We start from the raw sequence: 9172 nt of genomic DNA, 5'->3' as shown, positions 1-9172 counted from the left end.
GTCCCTTGGGCACCTCGTGATCACACTGGCTGGTGTGCTTCTTCCATGTGGGCTTTTTGGCTTCTGAGCTAGATGGCCGCTTGTTTATCTTCAAGCCTTTAAGACCCCAGACACGATCTCTTTTGATAGCCGGGCACCATCAGCTTTCTTCGCCACATTTGCTTATGCACCCATTTGTCTTCAGCGATCCTATCATGGAGGTGTGCTGCCAATGATATGATGATTTTTTGTTCTTTAATGCCTGATAACTGATCCCTTTGGGATCACTCGCTCACACAGGCTGGTGTGTTCTTCCATGTGGGCTTTGTTGCTTCTGAGCTAGATGGCCGCTTGTTTATCTTCAAGCCTTTAAGACCCCAGTCACTATCTCTTTTGATAGCCGGGCACCATCAGCTTTCTTCACCACATTTACTTGTTCACCCACTCTGGCTTCAGCAGTTGTGTCGGGAGAGTGAGCATCATAGAGTACCAATTTAATAAATGAGAGAGTGCTTGAGTAGAGGCCCAAGGTCCTTCTGCCACCTTAATATTAAACCTATAAATGTAGACACTTAGATCTATTTCCCCATCCTCATATATATGTTTGCATGTACATGTCTTTGTCTAGACCTCCATAAATAATGCTTTTCTTAAGTCTAAGATTGTGTTGTCCTTTTTTGACAGAGCAAGTATCTCCTCAGTTAGTTTACATGTGCATTGACATTTGTTAACTAACAAGTATTTATTGAATGTACAGTATGGCATGTGCAGATTTATGCACTAAAAACTTAATGTATTTTACATTGTAACCAGTGAAAAATAGTGTTCTGAATGGAAAATTACCATCCATGACCAATTATCAAGGAATTAGAAGAAACAAAAGCACTTAACAATGACTAACTGTATCCTAAATATAGTTTACATTCTCTTGGAATGAATGCAGAGATTTCACAGAAACATTTTACTTATTTAAAAAAGAACTACTGGCTTAGGAATTTTCTCATCAAGTCAGACTACTCAGTGCAGAACCGAATGTGTCAGTGCTTAACGATCATATTATTTCTGAAAAAATAAAGCAACCACAGTCACAAATATGGGCAAACATTGTCAAATTTTCTAATATACCGTGAAAAAATGTTTGTATTGTTACTCAAACATTGAATTATTAATAGATCTGTTTTCAAGAGTGTTGACATTTTGGTTATTTTGAACGGCCCTTAATGGAGTGGGGTCTTTATATCCTGGCTACGTTGGCAGGCGAATTTGCACACCCAACTCGTAGGCACACTAAAGCCCTTAGCAGCCAGAGCTGGGCATTCTCGCTGAGAGAACCACTCCATTGCCCCCACATAGTAGGAAACAACTGTTTCTGGCCTCCTTAGCTCAGCGACGCTGTACCAAACGAAATAAAAAGAGGGCAAGGTCTGAAATCAAATGTCCTTGGTTCAAATCCAAATTTCTCTATTTATTCTTCCCTTTAAAAAATAATCGTCCTTAACCAGATGCTAGTCGCTTACCAAGTAACCCCAGCGGCACAATAGTTGAAACACTGGCTTGCTAGCTGAAAGGTCCCTGATTTAAACCTAAGAGCCCTTTTGCAGAAGAAAGCTGTGGCCAGCTCCTTCTGTAAACATTACAGACTGAGACACCCTGGGGGCAGCTCTGCTCTGTTCTACGGGTTCTCCTGGAGTCAGAGTCAATGCCACCGTCACTTTCCTGGAGACCAGCAAAGCAAAGACACACGGTTGGCTATGAAATCCAAACCCACTGCCAGCAAGTCAATCCTGACCCTTAGTGACGCCATAGTGGACAGAACTGGTCTTTATCATTTTCCACACTGCAAATCTTTACCAATGAAGATTATAACCAAAGATAAGCATATAGTTTGATCTGTCCCCCGTGGAGCAGCTGGTGAATTTGCATAGCTGACCTTGTGTTACAGTGGTTACCAACCTGTGGGTCGCCACCCCTTTGGGGGTCGAATGACCCTTTCACGGGGTGGCCTGATTCATAACAGTAGCAAAATTACAGTGATGAAGCAGCAATGAAAATAATGTAAGGTTCGGGGGTGGCCACCACTTGAGGACCTCTATGACGGAGTTGCGGCTTTAAGAAGGTCGAGAAGCACTGGTGTCACAACTCATTATGTGTCCCACTACAACACTAGTGTTTCTTTCCAGCATGCAGAGATGACTCAAGACACCTGGACAACTTTCCTGCCTCTACTAGACCATTCTTAGTGGAATGAGAATGCAAGTGTGCAGGGCAATTTCTGACGGAGGAAGCAGAAGAGTCCTACTACTGCAGGTCACTGACTGGCGACATATTAAATTCTGCTTCTGTTCTAGCTTTGAATAGGTTGTTCAAAAGTAGATGGCAAGTCTTTCTTCCAAAACTCCTCTGAATGGGCTCAAGCTTCTAACTTTTAGTCAGCAGTTAAGAATTTAACCATTTATGCCATTCAAGGTCTTTGCTAAGAATACTAGGGAACTTGCTTCCCTCTGGAGTGGCACTCAGTAATAATAGATAACTATTAAAGGGCCACTCGTCTCTCCCTTTGGATGGGACAAGGGAAGCTCCTCGTAGTCACTAGCAGATTACCCATAAACCAGGCAGCAGGCTCATCTGTGCTTATTTCACAATCTGTAGTGAACAGTTTCACATTTTTTAAGCCACACAGTATAGTGTCATTTGTCTCTTCCTGCAGAAGCAAAGCCTTTGCACATGTGGTAAAAAATAATAATTTTTTTAAATGTGAAACTGCTCATTACAGGTTAGTAAGTATAATTAATTCCTTGCTTATCTTGTTTACTGAATATCCCAACCCTGCTCAGCCTCCCAGAGGTCTGGGTGGGCACTAAGTCCCAGTACTCCCCCACACGGGGTTGGCTGCCTTCCTTGTGCTGTTTTCCCATTCCCCTACTAGGCGTACCCTAAAATAAGCAAATCAGACTTAACTGCGTGTCTCAGAAACTGTTTCTGGGAGAGTTCCACCTAATACAAAAACTAAGAACAAATGTGAAAACCTAGTGTGCATGCACCAGACATGGCTCCCCCTCAGTCATCAGACTCTACTTGTACAGCATGGGAATTTACCTAAAAGTCCTCCTGTGTTAGTCAGGGTTCTGTAGAGAAGCAAGACCAGGGCACGTGTGATTTTAAATGGATAAAGATAGAGATGTAATTAGATAGATAGATGATAGATAGATAGATAGATAGATAGATAGATAGATAGATAGATTTATACAAGGGAAAGGAATATAGCAGCTAATTAGTCCACACAGCAGTACAGAGGTTTCTTTTCAACTCACTTCCATGCAACTGTTAATACACTGGAAGTCCTTCAACTCATGAGGGCTGCCCAGTCAAAGGTCAAGAAAGCAGACATCAGAGTCCTCCCTGACACAAGGCAAGCAGAGTCTGCCACAGGCAGCAAGGAGTAGGGTGGGTCACCAATAGTCAGTAGCTCAGGAGCTTAGCAAAACGGACCCAGATGGGATATTGAATGCAAGGTGACAGGATCCACCTGCCTCAAGTTCAAGCGATGTATGCAGCAGCTGTAGTGTGGCAAAGCAGGGCTCAAAGGAACCTCAAGCTCTAGTGACATGATCCATGAGTTGGTCTGGCCCACAGGTAGTGTAGCTCACAGGGTGAGGCAGAGAACGAGCTACAGCAGGAGCACACACACTCCAGCTTGCTCTGATGACCAGAGAGCAAGAGAAAGAAGGGTGGGCCCTGCAGAGCCATTTATCTCTTTGAGCTCCATTCAAACTGCCACCTGATTAATCCCGCATGCTCCTCTTGGCCGGGTTGACACAATAAGCCTACCTATCACACCTTCCAAATCCTTACACTCCCAACTCTTTTTGATCAAGTAGGAATTTTGGAATTAACAGAGATTTAGATTCCGTGCCATTCTTGTCAATTAGGTAAGGAAACTGTAAAATGCGCACTAGGCAGAGTGAGAACAACTGTCCCCCTTACAGATAAGATCCAAATTATTTCTAGTAGAAGAGGGCTGTGGTGGCTCGTGGTTGAATTTTACCCTTCTGTGTTAATCTGGGTAGACTAGAGAAACAAATCCATGGATACACATATGTATATACGAAAGAGATTTATATACAAGAGGAATTGAACATTGAGAAAACATCTAAACCCAGTCTAGTCCAAGTCCCTAAGTCTGATATTAGCTCTTATGTCCAACACCAATCTAAAAAGTCCTCTTCAGACTCACAAAGCACATGCAATGATGCCGAATGCAAGCTGGTCACAGGCCAGTGGGTAGAAAGTCTTTGGATCCAGTGGCGTTGTAAGCATCTCGGTGCTGGCAGGGGTCTCCACATGGCTTCTCTGGCTTCAGAGATCTGCTTGCATCAGGTTAGGTCATGTGGCTTCTCCAACTTAGGGCACCAGGTAGTTCCATGTGTCTTGTCTTCTGGAATGTTTCCCAGGGAATGGCAGAGAGAGAGAGAAGTGTCTCCTGCCTCTAAGGAGGAAGTACCGGATTTCCCAGAATTTTCAAGAGAAGACCACGCCCACGCAGAGGCCTCATTGGCTATAATCTGATTGACAAGCTAGACTCCACTCTTACACTCTTAATCCTCAAATTGACAATCAACTATATATATATACCACACCTTCATAAAGGAGACCCAGTGGCATAATGGTTATGTGTTGGGCTGCAATTCAAAATGCCAGCAGTTCAAAACCATCAGCTGCCCAGAGGGAGAAACATGGGCCTTTCTACTCCCTTGAAGAGTTACAGTCTAGGCAGATCACAGGGGACATTTTGCCCTGTGCTCCCGTGTTGTTATGAGTTGGCATTGACTGAAGGCAGTGAGGTTTATTGTTTGGCTTTTTTTTTTAAATGCAGGAGACCCAGAAAGAATCATCAATCTTCTCAAGCACAGCTTCCACTTGTCTATGCGAGCATGTCTATATATTGCTGTGATAGTGCGCAGGTTTCCAAACTAAGCCAGCCTCGGAATAGAGGCCTAGTGTTCCACTCGCAAATTCAGTCCTTGAAAGTCCGATGGACCACCATCCCAAGGTCCCATTCTGCTGAGTTCAGTGCCTTCTTAAGGAAAGCACTTTGGTAAGAGATGGGACCGGACAGCATGTTTACAATAGGACTAGCAGTTTCTGAAGTCACACGACATCTGGTGAGCCAGCAAAAAAGCCGATGGAATAAAACAGAGTGTCATTTATAGAGCAGATGCATGCTTTTGGACTCACATTAGAAATTTTGCCTGACCAAATAAGTATAGCAGGTTGTTTTTTCTTTTAACTCCTCTGGCTGGGGTATGGAATCTTGGTGGGCATAACAAGGGGCTAAGAATCGTGTTGAGAACCTAGATAACTTTAAAGGAACTGGAGGATAAAAGAGGGAGAATTAGTGTATGAGACCCCAATACTTGCAATATTTCTCAAGGTCAAAACAATGAGGCCTTGCTCCTTTGTGCTATGCAGAAAGTCTGTACACTCTCCATCCTCATCCCTGACGTTGTCTTGAGAATAATTATCTAGACCAGTGGTTCTCAACCTTGCTAATGCCACGAATCTTTAATACATTTCCTCATGTTGTGGTGACCCCCAACTATAAAATTATTTTCATTGCTACTTCATCACTGTAATTTTGCTACTGTTATGAATCGGGCAACCCCTGTGAAAGGGTCCTTCAACCCACAAAGGGCTCCTGACCCACAGGTTGAAGACCACTGATTTGAACCCTTCAATAAAGTGCTGAAAACATTTAATAGCAAAATTTGTTCCACTGGATAGCCAACTGAGAAAGACATTCCAACTCAAAGCCAAACTCATTCCCATCAAGTTGATTGTGCCACACAGCAATTATATAGGGCAGTGGAGAATTGTCCCTGTGGGTACCCAAGACGAACTCTTTACAGGCCTCCAAAGCCTGATCTTTCTCCGGCAGAGTGGCTGGTGGTTTCAAATGAATAAGCTTGTGGTGATTGGCCTAAAGCATAGTTAATTTAGGGACTCCAGAATGGAGAATAGGATCTACCCGCTGTCAACCACCCAGCTTCCAACACAATCCAGGCTGTTGGCCAGAAGTAGCTGGGCTCCTTACACAGTAGTGGACACTCCTGTTCACCCTTCCCTACCACTTTGATGGACACAAGTCTTGAATATGTTATGACAGAGGCACAGGGAATTTTATTCGCAGATGAAAAGATTTGGAACCCAATTTATGTTATAAGGTGACCACAAACCTGGGAGTAAGACCTTTCCTATGCCTTCTACAGGGTCTCCCAATTTCCAGTAGTGGCTGCTCCCTCTCAGAAGCCCTGTGCTGCATAGGGGACTATGAATTAGGCTGATAACCATCGTTTCAGCAGTTCAAAACAACCAGCCACTTCCAAGGAGAAAGATGAGGTTCCCCTAACGAGATGTAGTCTCTGGAACCATGGGGCAGTCCTACTCTGTCCTATACAGTCACAATGAGCCAGAGCCAACTTCATGGCCATGGTTGTTTTGAGTCAAACCCCCTAAAGACGCATGGGGGCCACCAACAGACAACTTCTATCAAGAGCAGAATCTTCTTTCTCAAGAGACACTGCCAAGGCTGGAAACGCACCTGCAAAGAACTTGAGAGACTAAATCCTAAGTGACTGTGTCCCAAGGTGAGCCTTCATAAATAAAGACTCAAACAAGGAAAGGTCTGAATTCCCCAATGAGCAGGTGGAATTTTGAGATCACGCAGTCTAGGCACAAATGTTATCCTGCCATCATTTATGAAAGGGAATTTTAGATTACACCAGTAGTTAGGAACCAGAAGTGTGGTTTCTCTGTATTATGTAGCTGAAAGTGCCTAAGTAGATGTTACAGGGCTCAATGCTGGCTCTGCGTTAGTGAAGGGTGATTCTGCAGGGCCCTTTGGGGACAGGAAATGCGCAGGGAACAGCTGTCTAATCTCTGAAAGACGCTTTCACTCTCCGAGGCCTATGAGAAGGAATCTCATCTACAAAAAAGAAAGTCTAGGTTGAAATCCGAAATTGAAGCCAAATTCTACTTGCACATCTGGGAGTTTAAAAACTTACTCTAAGAGGAAACTTCACTCTTCACTGGCAAAAAGAAAAAGGTGGGGGAGGGAGCATAATTCTAGAAGCAAATAAAAAGGCAGGAATTAAGACTAAAATCACCTTGCACTGGTTGCACCTGTCATTCTAACCGCCACTCAAATACCTGCTTAATTCCCAGAGAAGGACCTTTGAACTACTCCGTTCTGAACTTGGGAGTTTGGCCCATTTTTTCAATGAAAATGCACCACTGAAACAAAAACGAATGAAGCAAATCGATCATTTTAGAAAAGGAAAAAGCAGGAGGGAATGGTGGAGCTCCCCAAACTAGCATCCTTCTGAAGAATACAGAGTTGACTAGCCAAAACTATGCTGCCATTGGGGTGGTGAGGGGTGGTCAAGTCAGTTCCAAGCACAGAGCACCTGCCCACCACGACAAGGCGAAACGCCGCCGTGTCCTGGGCCACTCTCCTCCTGTCATTCTTGCCTTTGCACCCGGGTTGAGGTCATTTTGTGCACTCCTGCTTCACCAGCAGGCTGTCAATTCCTCCTGATTCCACGTCTCGTGAACAGATTATGTAAGACGGAGACTCACTATCCTTGCTTCTAAGGAGCACGCGGGCTGTACATCTACACACCAATTTGTTCTTTCTTCTGGCAGACCATCGTTCGTTTAATGTTTCTCATTGCAATTATAAAACCAAAACCCAATACTTACCTGGCAGGGGAGACACCATGATCATGAAGGTGGTTTTCCCAGGGCGAGGCTCATCCGTTGCACAGCGGATGTGCTGACCCCTGCGATTTCCCCAAATGTGGGAAACTTGACTGTGTAGTTTGTGGTTGTTGGGGATAAGTAAATAAATAAATAGATAGATAGACAGATAGATAGATAAAACCAAAACCCAAACTGACTGCCATCAAGTTGAGTCTGGTTTGGGCTAATAATGATCCTAGGGGACTGGGTAGAACTGCCTCTGTGGGTTTCCAAGATCATAACTCAGCTCTTTATGGGCGTATAAAGTCACATCTTTCTCCCACACAATTAGACCACCTACCAATTCAGGGGAATGAAAACCAGACCTTTCAGAAAGTCAGAATGAGTAGTACACCCTTTTAGTACCCTCCCATTTACTCAGCACGGCAACAAAGGGGTCACCCTGGACCATGGGGATGTTAATGTTCCCATAACACATGTTTAGGTCTGCATTATGAAAACTATCAGCATGCCCATTTGGACTGAACTAAGGGCAATCCCAGTAGCAATCCTATACTCAAGCTATGGTATTTTCACACGCCTCATAAGCATTTGAAAGTTGGACATTGAGGAACAAAGCCTGAAGAAGAATTAATGCGTTTGACTTGTGGTGCTGGTGACGAATCTTGAAAGTACCATGGTGGCCAAAAGGAACAACGAATGGGACTGGGAAGAAGTACAGACCGTGGGCTTCTCTGAGGCAAGGATGGCAAGACTTTGTCTCCTGCACATTTGACATGTTTTCAGGAGGAACCTGAAGTAGGGCATCGTGCTTGGTAAAGTAGAGGGGCGACAGAAGAGAGGATGGCCCTGAGCGAGATGGATGGACACAGGGGCTTCCAAAATGATCTCAAGCGCAGGATCGCGTGCAAGGACGGTGTGGGGCCAGGCCGTGCCTCCTCCTGTTGTGCGGGGTCACTGTGGGTTGGAAATGACTCAATGGCACCTAACAGCAGCAATATATCTACCACTATCACATCTTTCTTTTGCCTACTAAAGAATCAATTATTTAAGTAATTGGATTGCCTAAATTTGTTAGTTATTTATAAACATGGTCATCAAATTCATGTTCACCGATATTTATTTCATATTGGGCTGACTTTATGATATATAAAAGGCATGGTAGTAGGAGTCAGGTGTCTAAGGCTTTTGCCCTGCTGGGTCATTGAGTAGCTCTGTGGCTGGTTAATGTCCAGAGTTCCTCATCTGGAAAGCAGGCCTTGCCATGACTCGGTGATTGCTATGGGTAGTGGGAGCTGGCTTTCTCAGGCACTTCCATTGTGGTAGTAAAATACAGATATGAATTGGCAAGCTGCCATCGCATTTTGCGATTTCACGGGGAGTTTTATGAGGTGCCAGACCTTCTTATGGCAAAATTCACTTCTCACTAAAAGAG

General features: G+C 44.2%; 1 pseudogene; it reads left to right on the top strand.

Annotated features, from left to right (window-relative positions):
• Positions 1-7729: 7729 nt before the first annotated feature.
• On the top strand, positions 7730-7875 carry LOC142437998 (U1 spliceosomal RNA; annotated as a pseudogene).
• The last annotated feature ends 1297 nt before the right edge of the window (positions 7876-9172 follow it).

This window comes from Tenrec ecaudatus, chromosome 1 (assembly GCF_050624435.1).
Source record: "Tenrec ecaudatus isolate mTenEca1 chromosome 1, mTenEca1.hap1, whole genome shotgun sequence".
In the NCBI taxonomy this organism is placed as follows: Eukaryota; Metazoa; Chordata; class Mammalia; order Afrosoricida; family Tenrecidae; genus Tenrec; species Tenrec ecaudatus.
Note: the sequence above shows the minus strand (reverse complement) of the source record. Positions and strands in the feature narration are given on the sequence as shown.